Source organism: Coptis chinensis, chromosome 4 (genome assembly GCF_015680905.1).
Source record: "Coptis chinensis isolate HL-2020 chromosome 4, ASM1568090v1, whole genome shotgun sequence".
NCBI lineage: Eukaryota > Viridiplantae > Streptophyta > Magnoliopsida > Ranunculales > Ranunculaceae > Coptis > Coptis chinensis.
The window spans coordinates 62,058,516-62,074,795 of NC_141459.1; the positions used below are offsets into that span (position 1 = coordinate 62,058,516).

At 36.1% G+C, this 16,280-nt stretch overlaps 1 long non-coding RNA gene across 4 annotated transcripts; it reads left to right on the forward strand.

Annotated features, from left to right (window-relative positions):
* The first annotated feature begins 3,967 nt into the window (after positions 1–3,967).
* LOC147504291 (uncharacterized) lies at positions 3,968–16,077 on the forward strand. 4 transcript variants are annotated; one of them, XR_015193031.1, is made up of 4 exons: positions 3,968–4,988; positions 5,448–7,394; positions 15,215–15,385; positions 15,648–16,077. It is a non-coding gene; the product is annotated as an uncharacterized LOC147504291 (long non-coding RNA). The 4 variants fall into 4 exon arrangements; XR_015193030.1 differs by having other exon boundaries at positions 4,564–4,988; positions 7,283–7,394; XR_015193033.1 differs by lacking the exon at positions 3,968–4,988 and having other exon boundaries at positions 4,995–7,394; positions 15,567–16,077.
* The last annotated feature ends 203 nt before the right edge of the window (positions 16,078–16,280 follow it).

Below are 16,280 nucleotides of genomic sequence, written 5' to 3' on the forward strand. Positions count from 1 at the left end.
TGTGGAAGTCAACTGCAGCTGAAGAGGCCTTTTTGGACTGAAAGAATTGGGTTTTGGGCCTGATTCTCTGGCCCAAAACATGGCTCCAAGCCCATGCACGATTTTTGGATCTGAATGTATAAGAACAAAAGCTTAGTTCATTGTTAATGGTAGATAGTTAAGTTAGAAAATAATTAGATTAGTTAGCCTCCATTAAACCTTAGTTCTAGATCTTGTTTTTATATTAAAGTAATTAGTTTTATTCTTGTTTTAAATTTAGTATTGAATGATTGTTCTCCCTTGAATTAGATAATAAAATAGTTGTTCTTGATTCAATTTCGATTTGTCAATTACAATTGTTAGATCTAATTTCATTTACTACTTGTTATTCAATGCTTAGTTGTTAATTAGATTTTTGTTATTGTTTAATTTAGATTAGTTAAATTTCATAAAGTTAGAATCTTTACATTATGTTTAGTTTAGATTCAATGGGAAATGTTAGTTTAATGAATCAAGGCTAAAACCTCCATTAGAGGGGTTGATGAAGCCTTGATGAAAACTTAGTTGTTAGTGTAGAATTGTTTGTAGATTCTATTCCACTCTAGAAAGTCGTGTTTAAGCCATGAGAATGGGTGGACGACTTCACATGCTAGTTAGTACTTTCGGTAGAAATGCCATGAACACTAGGGGATTAGAACTCAATTTCTTTGCGCGGAGAACGTGAGAATCGAGATACAAGAATCTATACTAGGTTATTAAGTTGGATTCGAGGTGGATTCAATTCCCCTCTAATCCTTTATCTAGATTCAAAAGCAAGCATATTACCATAGTATTCGTAGTTAAATTCAACGTAGACTCATTTTAGTTTCATCGTAGTATAACACCCTTCATAAAGCTCTCATTGACTTAAGAGCGATTTCTTAGACTTAGAAAACATCCATGCTAGGGAACTAGGAGTGGAACGAACTTCGTACTCCATTTAGTGCAATTCGCATTGAGAGTAGAAGCTTTGATAATAGACACGTAAAAGTATAGTTCTAGTTTACTTACGTTTTGAATTCATAGTTCATTTCGTAGGTAAACTATTCATTTTACATTTATCAATATACTGCGCTTGTTCCATCTCAACCCCGCCCTGATGATACCACCATTGATATCAGGCAAGTTTTATCTCTGATTTTTATTATATTTAATTTTATTCTTTGAAGATTGAAAGACACTTATTTAGTATTAACATGTTGAATGAAGATCCAAGCAAAGACCGCTCACATTCCCCTTTTTGTTTATTTTAGTGGAGGGTGGCCGATATCCGAACTCCCCGCTGGTTTGCATGATCCTCGGTTTGTGGGAATGGCGCAGCGTAACATCATTTACCGGAGGCCCAATATGATGAGTACGCTGGTACTAATGCCAGTGGATATGCTTTTTGCCACTTTGCTGCTCTTACTGTAATCCCTGCGATTAATTGCACAACCAATAAAAAGGACTCTGTTTTTTTGTTTTTTTTTTTGGTGTGGGGGGTAAAAATGATGTGCTCGAATAAGCGATTAGAAGATAAATGCATCCTAGCATTTACCACCTAATAGGGCAGACCATTTTAGATGTTTCATCTTATATGGTGATTGGTGTTTTATGAAATTATTTAAGCTTAAGTTATTTCTATCACTAACAATATTTATTTGGTTAAGTGAGAACTTATTGATGTAATCACAGAGATGCAATTTGGTTAGTAGGTACCTGTTGATGCAATTTGGATATTTCTATTTTGACACCTAATTTTTATTGTAATCTTACCGGGATTTGGTTATATGTAAGGACTTCAGTTGCTATTCCTCATCATTTGAAGTCTCTTCTATCAAGGACAAAAGAGGTACTTTTTTTGCTACTAAAATATACAGAGTCTGATCACACTTTTATTAAAATGATAGTCATATATTTTACAGTTTTACCATCCGTGATTAATTGCTTGATTAAGACGAAAATCACTGAGGGAGAGGATGTAAAATGCTGGACCACGATAAAAAGACAGTAGTGCTTATCGTTGAGGAAGGGTCAATTCATGGTCATTTCAAACAACCTAAGAGTGGTTATGTATACTTTTGGTTCATTTTAGCAATTATTCATCATACATATTTAAAGAACCTCCAATTTTCAAGAAAATGTTAACTTACCTAATTGTGTTTGCTTTTTGGGTGATGTTTCATGGTGGTACCTTGCTTACAATAGGATGATTAGACCTCGAAATAAAGAATTTAGCATGGTTGATGCAGTTCTGAGGTTGCTATAAAGTTAGTAGCCAAACAAACTTTGGAATTCCCTGTTACTGAGGCAAGTACTTCCTGTAGCCCATTCCTTATGCATCTCCTTGGTCTTTTCATTTGTGACTTATTATGTTGATCTCTTAGACCTCTCACTGGCATCTTAATTTGAGTCATATAATATCAGCGGGCTATGTATCTTATCATTTTAAGTAATCTTTTTAGATCTAAAATGTGGAGATTTAGTTGAAATTATATTGTGCTTAATAGTAGAGAACTATATACCTATTTGGTTGAGGACTTGATCGAGGGTTTAAATTTAAATTGTTTGAAATATGATATAAATGGTTGGAAGGTTTAAATTTATCTTCAAAATTGCAGATTTCTTGGTTATTTAGAAAGGTCGGTACAGATGACAATAAGGGATTTCAGTGCTACTTGGCCAATGTTCAATATAAGCTAAAGGATAGTGAAAAAACCACTCAAGAAGGATTTGTAAAAATTGGCGGAATTGGTAAGCCAAATATGTTCCTTCCAATTCTTAAAAAAGTATGACTTGAAGAGAAATGTCATAAATTACCAAATACATGTGGTCAAGACGATGGGATTTGGTCTCTAGGGGCCAAAATGCTAAGATGTCTCTATCTAGAACCAGATCAATTTGTTGATTGGTAATAATAGATAAGCAACAATCAACAAAAGGGTCTTAAGGAATTTATATTGATAACTAAGACATCCCAGCTAGGCTCATACCTCTTAGCCCACTATGTGTCATGTTCCTTAGCAAGGTAGTAAGGTAAACAATAAAGTTTTCAACATATTTGAGCTCCACTTAAAGACACTGCCTTGGGATTTCAATCCTCAAAACAGAGCATTTGCAGAAGCCCAATCAAGGAGAAATGTCTTGACATCTTGGCTGCTATTTCTGAGCATGCATTGTTTCTTTGAACTTTCTTTTCTTTCAGAGTTTATTTTATATTTTTTGCCTTTTGTCTCATGATAAATGTGTAAGTGGACCTTCATATATTGGGCAGAGACAACGAAAGAGTTCACTGCAAAGTTGGATCTTAAACCGCCGAGAAAGTTCTTGGTGGTGGTCATGCATTGGTGGAGGAGACTTTTACATGCCTGACAACTTTAGTGTTATGGTTTCTTTCAATCTTGAACGTACCATTGGATGCAAATGCTTTGTTGAATTTAATGTTACTAAATGTATGCAAATGCTTCGTTGAAGTTGATGTTGCTGACTGTATAAAAAAGACATACCCACATACAAATGTGTTAATATTTGTACCAAAGTTTTTTTTCTTAATCTTTTGTAGAAGCAGCCCATACAAAGCACTTTATACTTTATATATTTTGTTTACTTTCTTCTTGGAGGAGGTTACTTACAAGAATGCTCACATAGAAGTAAACAAAGCAGCAGATCATCTAGGAAGGTTGGGTGTTCACAACGATGATGGATTCGTAGTATATGGCCCATATCTTGGTTGTAGTTAAGACTGTAATTAAGAGGAAGAATATATGACATTTCACAGAGTATCATTTATGGGTCTGCCCAAGGTTGCAATAAGTTGCATTCAGTTGCGTCAGATTGTAATCAAGTTCGCATTGATTTCATCACTCTTGGCTAATCTATATTCCAAATCGTTGCACATGTAAATTTGATTACAAATTAAATTAATATCAATCAACTTCATAGTAGATCATTTTAATTACATTTAATGGTTCCATGATTTAGTCGAAGTGTTAATCAACTTCATAGTAGATCATTTTAATTACATTTCATGGTTCCATGATTTAGGCGAAGTAGTCAAGTAGCTTGAAGTTTTTGGCAATGTAAACCATATGTAGGCATGCAACGTTGGTCTTAAGGAAATTGGTCATAAAGAAAGTGATTGCCGAGATGGTGGTATTGCCTATGGTTGTTGATGTGTTATTTGATTTTAAAACTTTGAAAGAGTTCTACCGGAAAGTGATGACATGCTCTTGCTCCCGCAATCCAAGACAACATGCCTCCCTATTCTTAGCTAAACCCTGAATATATGCCAACGACGTACCATTAATATAGGTTTATTTACTCATGCATGTAATCCATTATTCTCTTTGTTGGTGTTTCTTTGCATGCCAAGGGAGGACGAGACATTTTATTCTTTAATTAGAATTTTTTCATCTATACAAGTATTGTGTGTGTATAATATTTTGATTGCAATCTCTTAAAAAAAAAATAGAAAAACATAAACCCTTAAAAAAAAAAAAAGTATGTAGTGAATTATTAGCTATCATAATATCATCCTATCATGCAAATGGATTTCGTTGATCACGTGTTATTAGCACGTGACTGATATTCTTAAATTATCGCTCACTAGTCCAGAATTTATTTTTGGACGTTTATTAGACAGGTGGATTGCTGCTGCAATTTGTAGACGTGTGCATGAATTAAGTCTCAATCTTGTCTCAATTCTGTTATATTTGGACGATTCGAGTTTTTGAGTTGGACCCATTTGGAACTTTGGAAGTAGTATTAATGTATCAATTCAGTTGCCAACTTCAGTGGGTCTGAGATGAAGGTGTGTAGCCCGAAACTCACATCACTAGAGTACGCTGGTTGTTTGGTTAATGACTTTGTGCTAGAGAATCTTGACTCTCTACTTAGTGCGAAAGTGGGAATGATCTGCTGAATGCCGCGTTAAGTTTCTTAAAGGTCTGAGCAATGCAATGACTCTGGAATTGTCTTTGTGGGAGCTTGAGGTATGTTTCTCATTATCGTATTTTGGCATCCAAATAAGGTTCTAATGCACTAACTTTTATATTCGTAGAGTATTCTTCTAGCTAAAGAAGTTGAATTGATTCATAAGTTTATTTACTTAACAATTTGAAAATGAAGTACATAAGTATAGTTACTTCTTTTGGTGCTACATTAACACTGAGTTAACACAGTATCTCATATTTCTACAGTTGTAAGATATTTGAAAGTGACTATGAACTATAGTTTGTATTTTCAAGGGTATCATGCTGTATTTGAAATCTGAGATGTACCCTGCCTATAATATCCTCGTTAAAAGTTGTAGTAAGACTGCTATCTAATGGATACAGCATAGAGTCCCACACAATGTCCATGACTGGGTAGATATCGAAATTGGGTGGTGTTGCTGTATCTTGGGGAGGTTCAAGAAACAGATTGTAATTCTGACTCAACCATGTTGTCAGAAATGATAACGAAGCAGAATGGTGAAGAACCCTGTTAGTGGACATACCACTATGGAGGAAACCAACTCCAGCAGTTGTCGTAATTTGCGATGGCTAAGCTACGTTTATTAAGGTAGGACGACTCACAATGGGAAGTCAAGGTACATGAGTCTTAGGCAATTATTTTTAAGGCAATTTCTCAAGAAAGGAATAATTGCGGCTGATTATGTGGAGTCAAACCAAAATCTCGCAGATCTAATAATAAAAGTTTGGGTAGATGTTCCTGACAAACATTCATGGAAATGAGGCCAAGGTCTAAAACTGATCACATTTAATTGATGCCAACCTATGGAGGGATCATGTATCCACTATATACACGTCTTGGCAGAAAAGAAAGTGGAGGGAGCATTATCACTGTCTTCATGGCTTTGGCAGGGAATACCTGATTTGGAGTGGATTGGGAGGAGGGTGAAGAGGATTAGGGGCTTTTGAGACTGTATTGCTGCTTCTTTTTACTTGTCTGTCTTCTTCTTCTTTTTTTAGTGTATTAGGTTATGCGTGCATGTCTATGGGGAATGGCGGTTTGGTTTTTAAGTGTATAGGGTTTGGTGGCTAGGGTAGTTATGCTTCTGGCTTACTAGCTGAACTTGATGTAATTGGTTCCTAATAATATCAATAATCTTTTACCTATCACAAAAAAGAAAAGTAAAAGAGAAGAAGAGGACCCAACCAATGTCTTAAAATGATAGGCAAGGTTCAATGTGGAACTGAATAGTAAGCACTTGATTTTTTTTTTGTTTATTTACCACATTCACACATCCTTGTGCTGGTTCCCATATGATAGAGGATGGATGATGTATTTAATAAGCCCTAATTTTCTATGTAGTGAGTCACCTGATCACTCCAAGAATTTGATAGTTGGGATGGGCTGTTAAGATTGGATGTCATTTTAGGCTGTAAAGATTTTGACGGTTGGGATGGGCTGTCAAGATTGGATGTCATTTTAGGCTGTCAAGGTTCTTGACAGCCCATCCCAACCGTCAAAATCTTTATGAATCTATGGTCAGATCATGTTCTCAAATTACAAAGGAAATCAAAATCCTAGTTCTACAAGTGTGAGATAATCCTGTACCGTGTTATTGGATTAATGGACTTTTTGGGTAACAAACTTGTACTCTTTTTTCATTTAGGGTAACGTTAAATTTTTTTAGTCAAACAGGGTACGTGGTTAACAAAATTTTCAAAAAAAGATTTCATCTAAACACCTTTAACAAAATGCTGATGTGACACATCAGCATTTTGTTAACGACATCTAGACAAAACCCCATTTTTTATTTTTTTTGTAAACTACAATCCTTTTTTGACGAGAAAAATTTAACCTCACCCTAAATGGAAAAACAGTGAGTTTGTTAATCCCTGTGTTATTCAACGTTCAAAATTCAAATTCCCTTGAACTGGAGGGATAAAACTATCAAAAGGGCATTCACGTCCAATTGTAAGACATTGGTATGTGTGTCACTTGAATTGCCAACTTCAATGTATTCATCTGAAAACGTTGCGATTTGGGTCTGCTTTGTTTCCTGAAGGCAATTCGAATAGGGAATTACCGAATTAGTATTGAGCTATCCACTATTGGGAAATCTTGATATAAAAGAATGTTGTGACATGCCATCTAAATCTTATTAATATATCAGCTCCGAAACTTAAGAACTTGGTGATACAATGTCTACATGTTTATGCCGGAATCAATTGTGGTTCTTGTAAGTTCAATATGTGTAGCCCAAAGCTCACATCGCTAGAGTACTTTGGCAAACTTTTGTACAATGACTTTGTGATAGAGAAGCTTGACTTTCTAGTTAGTGCTAAAGTGGAATTGAGTTGCCGGTCGGATGCTCAACGTCATACCAATTTTCTTAAAGGTCTCACAATGCTACAACTCCTCTGGAGCTGTCTTTTTGGGAGCTACAGGTGTGTTTTCTCGTTATCCTTTTTTGGCATTCATATGAGATTCTAATGCACTAACTTTTACATTTTCATAGTTTAATTTTAATGCCAATATTTACATTCAGAGTACTCATCTAGCTAAAGAAGTTGTATGAATTCATATATATGACCTGTTGGGTACTAAACGATTTGAAATTGAAGCTTTTTAAATGTTGTGATCCCACATTAACACTCACTAATGGAATCACATGTCAAGGGCTCACATCTTCCATCTCATTGCTGCAACACTGTTTTGTTATTCTCTAAGTTACATTGACACGGACTCGGATACGGAGTCTCTGACATGGCGAAATATCAAAAACTGAGGAATATCACACACAATATGTGTCCGACACGGACACATCTCCAACAGATTATTTTAGAAATATGGTGTGTCCATGTAGCATAGGTTATTCTTATCATGTTAGTACAATGAGTAGTAAGGATAGGATTGTTATCCCATGCATGGATGAGTTAAAGATTATTATGTCTGTTGTTGCATAACACCTTAACTGATCAAAAAAGTTGCACAACTCCTTTTGTTGGAAATATTGAAATACTCAAAGTGATTTAGAGAACAGGAAGTTGAAGTGGAGAACTCAAGGATTTGTGCGTATATGAAATGGGTTGGTTAGAGAAGGTTTGACTCGTGTCTTTAACACCATTTAAGTGACATGGTTTTCTGTTTGAGAAACCAGTAAGGGATGAGACCACGCTGAAACAAAGTGTGTTTATATTATTGGAAATAGGTATACGTTCAGAGGTGGAAATGGTTGGTTCCTTAGTTCTTCATGGTTGATACATTATGTTTCGACCAAATATGATCAAAACACTAAGTGGTGACGAGATACATATAACGTAGAAAAGTAGTGAGAAAAGTGATGGTGATCGAGTGAATAATGAGACTGTACTTTTTGGTTGCCTACGTACCCAAATTATCGATGAGATCAAGTCTCAAGAACGTAGTTCTATATGAAAAATAGTTTTGTATTTATATGTGTAGAGTAGAGACTTCTTGTAGCTCAAGTAATTGAATATAACTCTTAATTGATAATTATATTTTTGATAAGAAACGAATTTGGACATAAATTGATGTACGTACGTGGCAAGCCATGTGGCTAGGGTTCAGCCTTAGACACATGAGTTAATGGGCCTGTACATCAATCCATGGTATTGCAAATTGGGCTTTAGCCTTGTCAATCAATCCATGACTTCTTTATTTTTTATAAGGCATTGAAATCTTTCCGTTCGAAACTTTTTTCGCAGACTTTTCGTACATATCTTTTGCTCATCATACTGCCGTTTCAACCTATAGCAGAAAGAAAACTAGGTTTTCGTCAATCTTTTAGACTTAACCAAAATTTTAAGATAACTGATAACAAATACTAACATACTTGTTTCATGTTGTCGAAAATTATTGACACCGCTTTGTCATATTCTTCGAAAGTTTCCGTGTTTTGGTCACACTTAAAGTATTTTTCGAGCCCATGTATTGTGTACGACACATTTTCTTTATCCAATACTCTTTGAATATCTCGCTTGTTTCGCCTTCTCACAGAATATCTTGCTTGTTTCGCCCTTCTTTCCTCTTCTTTTTGGACCCAATTCTAGATTTTCTTTTTGATTGACAAATTCTTTTTGTTGCTATTTTCTTTTTCTGAGTTTCTGTCAATATCCTCGGTATTTCGCTTGGTCTCTGGCAATAAGTTCGCTTCGTCTTCCAGCATTGAGCATCTCTGCTTCATCTACAACTTTCATTGGATTAGTCTGGGAACATGCTTCATTACCATTAAAACACAAACAAACGAATCAACGACAACTTACTTGTAATATGCTTTGTGGTTTTCCTCCTTGAACGGTCTTATCCTTGACTGTACTGGTTACTGGTCGCTAGTTATCTTTCTCATGCAATTTATGGTGCAATGTGTTTCCCATTCCTGTCTTTGTATTCTTCATCAGCTTATCTTTTGCATACGATTCCGTGTTGTCATCTTCACAGATTCTCTTTTCTTGCACATACAAACAAATCACATACTTGTCCTAGATATATAGGATCTCTTACTGAAATAGTTTCCCGTATGTAGACAGTTTATTATCTCCTTAGTTCTTGTGCGTTAGTTTCTTGTTCCTTTAGTTTTTGTCTCTGTATCCTTCTTTTGTCATTGATGGCTCTGTTGAATAGGGGCAGGACCCCACAGTCCTACTTCTATTTCCATCAAGTTAGCCCCACCATTCAATCATCTTTAAGGTCAGCGTGGGTTTTGCTTTGATAATTAATCGACGAGGTTAATATGGTTGAATGGCACGCCTATAGTTTTGAGAAAAGGCAAGAACGCCTATAGTTTTTAGAAGCGGCAGATACGAACGAGAGATGAGCGAAGAAGAGAATACCATGCATGCATCAGCTTCACCAATTGTACTAACATTTTCATCTTGCAATCATTATCACCCTCTGTGTTATTCGGTTCGAACACTTCTTCATCTCTTTCGTTTCAAATTCATCAACTTCTCCTCCGACTGTCGTGGCCTCGTGTCGCTATATCTGTCACCTTCTTTCCACCTCACATAGTCTAAGATCCTCATAATGCCCCCGATGGATTCTCATTGTTCTCGATTATTTTTGCAAAACTTAATGCTATTCCTTCACTATTTACTATTTTTCGATTAAGTATACTTTTGTGGGTTATTGGTTACCATCACGTTCCGGCCATCTCTATATATATTCTTTCCCTTTTACCGATCTTGCGTTGGTCTATTATCTTATTCCTTATATAATTCTCATATCCAGACCAATTTAAGGTGGGAGACTTGCTTATAAGCCTTTTCCAATTCAGATTTAAATTTGGATTTATACTTTTCTATGGTATTTGATCCCATCATGTGCACATCTTCAAGTTCAGTAAGCATACTAAGAATTGCTCTCACATGCAATAATTTATTCGTTGCATGCATGTACTTATCACTAAGCATTTTTCTCGATAGTCCATTTTCATATCGTTTACATTCACATGACACTTTGTTATACATTCCGCTCACTATTTTCTTATTCCATTTTTCATTGATTTTTCTTCTCTTCTTTGTCATATGAACTTTGTTCGCATGCCAAAGAGGGAGCGGTGTTTCCACCCCCACCTATGTGGCAAACGTCCATTGGTAGGGGTCTCCACTTCATTCGTTTAATCAACAAGGTTAAGGGCTAATTTGCAATACCATGGATTGATGTACAGGCCCATTAACTCATGTGTCTAGGGCTAAACCCTAGCCACATGGCTTGCCACGTACGTACATCAATTTATGTCAAGATTCGTTTCTTATAAAAAATATAATTATCAATTAAGAGTTATATTCAATTACAATTACTTGAGCTACAAGAAGTCTCTACTCTACACATATAAATACAAAACTATTTTTCATATAGAACTACGTTCTTGAGACTTGATCCTATTGATAATTTGGGTATGTAGGCAACCGAAAGGTACAGTCTCATCATTCACTCGATCACCATCACTTTTCTTACTACTTTCCTACGTTATATGTATCTCGTCACCACTTAGTGTTTTGATAATATTTGGTTGAAACAGTTGTCTTGTGGGAATGTTAAGTAGTCCACTCCATAGGGGAAATAGTGATAACATAGTCCACTCCATATTTGTGGTATGGTGTGTGCCTACCCCCTTTGTATACATTAGCAAAGCCTCCCTCTATAAGTTCGAGCTTTTAGAGCAAGTGGTTCTCAACATTGGGTGACAAATGGGTACGAAACAGTTAAGTGGTGTTTCAAAGTGTGGCTTATAGATTTCTTAACCTAGATCCAAATGAAACTTTTGAATTTGTTGACGTAGATTTCTTTGAGAAGTTTACATGACCGAATTGTTCAAAACCATAGAACTTATAACAACCAGAGGCTCACACTGACATAGACCTAGCTGTTAGAAAAATGGATGTGTAATTGAAAGTTCAAAACTTGGAACTTGGATTTGCACAAATCCATTAAGAAATGAATGAGTAATTTGTCTCCCAAGTTACCCTACTTGAGATGAAATGGGTTTTACTTGAAACAGTACGTAAAGAGAGAAAGACCTTTCCGAAATAGTGCAACGGTTCGAAACTTTTATTATGCCGAAAATGTGCGACCTTTCGAAATAGGCACTGGTTCGAAACAGTGCTTTATGCCGAAATGGTGCGTCCTTTCGAAACATGTGACCTTTTAAAGAGGTGTCCAATTTTTTCAAAGAGTCACTGTGCTGTTTCGAAAAGGCACTACTCACCTATAAATAGTGGACGAATTTGGAGAGAAAAACACACCAGATCACACATTTTCTGATCTTTCTCTTCTCTCTCTGTTCTTAATCAAATACTATGTTGTGTTCGCTGATTCTGTAGAATTGAAGTGCTAGCTTTCTATAGAATGAAATCCATTATATCTTAGGAGACAGATTCCCATCAACCTTCAAGCACTGTGCCGTGAGGGGGAAAAACTGTCTTAAGGGCATAGTGCTTCTACACTAGGCTCGGATTTAACAAAGAAGTACAAGACACTTACATGACAAAAAGTTTGTACTGTTTGGTGATTGGTAAAGAGTAAGTACATTTAAGTTGTATATTCTTAACACTAGCCTGCCTCAAGTAGGTAATAATAATTCTGATACAACTAGGTCGTAACCTATTGAGGACGTTGAACTTACTAGGAGTGAGAGATCTAGAACAGAAAAACCCTTTGCACCTGATTTCCTTGTTTATCTTATTAAAGGAGATATGAATGAGATTAAGGACCAAACCGACTACGTTTGAGCATTTTGGATGAATGAACCATATACAAAAAAATGATGCGGTAATTTCTCGTGACTTTGAGAAAGACGTAACTGGTGAAATGAATTCCATTACGTCCAACCAAACTTGGGGTTTAAGTTTAAATACTTGCCACCAGGTGCAAAGGCCCTTGGATCTTATTGAAGATGAGCATTGTTTTAAGTTGGATTGCCATCTTCAACATGGTATCAGAGCGGGATATTGTTGTTGGCCCAAAGGGCCTGTTTCCTCTCCATGTTACCTAATATGTTGGTCCACATGTTAGGCTCAAGTAATGCCACACGTGAGGGGGCATGTTGAGAGATTTTTAGTCCCTAAGCCTTGCATTGAAATATATAAGTTCCAGGGTTTCCCAGTGGATGCCCATCTTCAATAGATGTAATTGGATGCCCAATTGGTTTTAAGATGGATGCCCAATTGGTTTTAAGTTGGATGCCCATCTTCAATTGATGTAATTGGATTTTCAAAAAGAAATTGAATGCAAATGGTTTTATTTGCGTATTCAAAGCAAAGGAAATTCCTAGTGGATAGGAATTGATTATTTTGACACATGCCCCTGCCCCAGTTGCTAGGATTTCATTTATCAGAGTTTTTATTTCTCTGCCTTTACAAATTGGTTGTCCATCAAATGGATGTAAACGCAGTCTTCTAAATGGTGATATGGGAGAAGAGATTCACATAGAACGACTTGAAGGGTTTGTTCTATGTGGCCTAGAGCCGCAAACTCTATGCAGTGGCACGTGAAAGTTGACAAAATAGCTGTTATCTTTTGGTTTTAAAGTGAATAATGTTGATAAATGTATCTATTATAAGTTTGTGTCATCATTTGTTTGTATGTAGATGATATGCTTATTTATTGCACAAATTTAGCATGAGTGGAAGAAACTAAAAAATTTCTGACCTCTAATTTTGACATGAAAGACTTGGGGGGCCTGATGTGATTTTGGGAATTAGATTAATCCTAAGGAAAGATAGTGGATTTAGAGGTAAGAAATATGACTACTTTGATTGTAGTCCAGTTTCAACCCATGTTTACCCAAATGTTAAGTTAACGAAGAACAATTTGGAGGTCATTGGACCAACTCCAGTATACATCATGGGTTTGTTGTGTTGTTTCACAAATATCCCATGAATAGACCACTCGAATGCTGCTTATAGAGTTTTAAATTTTAAGATATTTGAAAAGGACTAGCGTAGCCTGCTTTATTATAAGGATACAGTGATGCTAGTTGGAACAACTTAGATTCCAACTGAAAATCCACGAGAAGGCAGATATTTAAATTGGGAGGTGTTGCTGTATCTCACTTAACCATGTATTTCTACACTTGTATTTCTCACTTAACCATGTCAGAAATGATCTGCCTTGGCGGATGCTTCCAGCGAAGCAGAATGGTTAAGAGAATACTAGTGGACATACCACTACGGAGGAAACCAAGTCCAGCAGTTGTGTTAATTAGTGATTGCCAAGCTACTTTATAAGTAATGGGAAGTCAAGACACATTAGTCTGAGGCACCAATTTTGTTGGTAATAGCTTAAGAAATGAATAATTAGGGCTGACTATTTGGATTCAAACAATAATCTAGCGGATTGATTAATAGAAGTTTTGGTGACAGAGATGTTGTCTACAACATTCTAGGGAATGGGCTAAGGTCTATGAATAAAACCGATCACCTTTAATGGGAATCCAACCTGTGGAGGAATCATGTATCCACTATATACATGACTTTGGCATAGAAGGCTAAGTGGAGGGATCTCTTTGGTAGAAAGTACTCAAGGATTTGAGTGGAATGGGAGGAGGATGAAGAGAATTAGGGGATTTTGAGCAATGCTGCTACTTTTAACTTTTCTGTTTTATTTTTTAATTATTTTTATATTTTTTTGGTTATGGGGGTAGCCGTCAACTAGCTGAGATTGCCCGGATGCTAGCACAATTGACCTCGCAGGTAGCCATCGGAAATACCCTGGCTGCACCTGCTGCTCAAGGATTGTTTTAGATTCTAGGTGCTGGGCCTTACCTATATTGCTATGAGTGGGTAGAATAGGTACGCCTATGAGCGAGAGCGATGGGATTTGGGTTTCGGGTGCATGGGGTTTGGTGGCTAGCCTAGTTACCTTCTTGCTGTCTTGCTAGACTTGATTTAATTGGTTCTTAATTATATCAAGAAATCTTTTACCTATCACGATAAAGAAGAGAAAAAAAGGAGGGAGCTCAACGCATGGCTTAAAGTGATAGGCAATGTTCAATCTGGTGCTAACTATATAAAGCTTGGTTATGAAAAATGCACTAGATTTTTTTTCATTTACCCCATTCAAGCATCTCTGTGTTGATTCCCGTATGATAGAGGATGGACGCATGTCCTTTATATGCCCTAAATTTCTAAGTAGTGAGTCACCAGATCACTCCAGGTGCACTAACCTATATGAGTTAGGAATTCAGGCTGTTTCTTCGGAGATCTAGACCGACTTTAGTGCACTCAGTAAACAAGATATATGCACATGGCCATTAATGTGCAGAGCAAAATATCACTCTTCCCAAGCATATAAGTTTCTGTGGCAGTTTCTAGAGTTTGTGTGCAGAGTATTCTTGGGTTGTGATTAGGCAATGTGCACTTGCACCTCCATCATGATCTAGGCTCCATTGTATCTGAAGGCCATCTCTTGACACCTTAGGTGCAATTGTGAACTTCGATTGTCAGTAGAGAAATAGTAGTGTCTCAAAATAGCGTCTACATGCCTTGAAGTCGAAACGATCATTCTCTTTTTCCACTAGATTTTTCCATTCACCTTTGCTTATGTCTGCAACACCTTCTGAATGGCATTCTGTCTTTACACATCGCCCCAGCATTTGCTTTAAATAAGGAATACATGGATGTGATATAGATGTGGTTTGCTGATATTTTATAACCTACATTATTCGATTAGTCAATTGCCTTTGGTTCTCATCGTTGAATTATTAATTTCTAAATAGCAAGTATGCTTTCTTTTTTTGTTGAAGTTAAGAATTCTTCAGGTTCCCAAAGCTATATTGAATCAATTATGAGGAACGTTACGCAATCTAAGGTGCTTAAGGCTAACTAGATGGGGTTCCTGTTCGTGGACCTGTGTTATACCAAACTTGTTAAGGAGCTCTCCCTTCATTGAAACTCCTATGTTAACAAAAATTGAGGTATGGAAAAAAAAAAATTCAGTATACATTTTTCATTGTTGTGTGCATACAAACATAGTTCTAACTAAGCCTCTATATTGTGACCCGTAAAGTGTGGGTTAATTATGAAATTATTTGAAATTTTCATTGTTTCATTTGTCATATCCGACAAGATACTTGAGTTTTTGTTATACTTCTTCAGCTGATGAGTGGTATAAACCAGGTGAAGATTGGAACGAAGTATTGTCATATACTCATATCATATCATCTCGAATATTTATAGGTTCAGACATTCGAAGGTTCTACAAATGACTTTAAGCTTCTTGAGCATCCACTGAATAATGCAATAGTCTTATGGGAGCATTACAAATTTACAATCATTACAACTACACGACTGTCGAGGGATAGAGATAGAGAGCTGGAAGAATTTACGAAGAAGATACATGCTCTACCTAGAACATCCTTATGCGTCACAGTATCTTTCTTCTCAAAAAATTGAGTGGGGGGAATTTAATTTTAGTTGTCATAAACAGAATGGTGTAACCTATGTCTATTTATTTCTTTATAATTTGTGGGTGAAGTAATGTACTGAATTATGCATTTATGTTTATTTTCCTTGAGGTGGCCACTGGCCAGATAAATTTTTTAGAGCCAATGTAGACTTCGAATATCATAAATTTTTTAATTTAACAAGACATGGATGTTTACCTTTACTGTTAAATACTCACTAGTGTAGGGACTCGAAACCAGTGATGGTCCATGTATATATAATGCATATGTAAAGTTCTCCTTGTTCAATTAATACATACAATTTAGAAATATATATGTAATAACGTTCCTTCTCTAAATTGAGGTTGTGATTTAAATTCGATACTAATAAGACCCGTGTAGCACCATCTATAATGTAAATGAACAC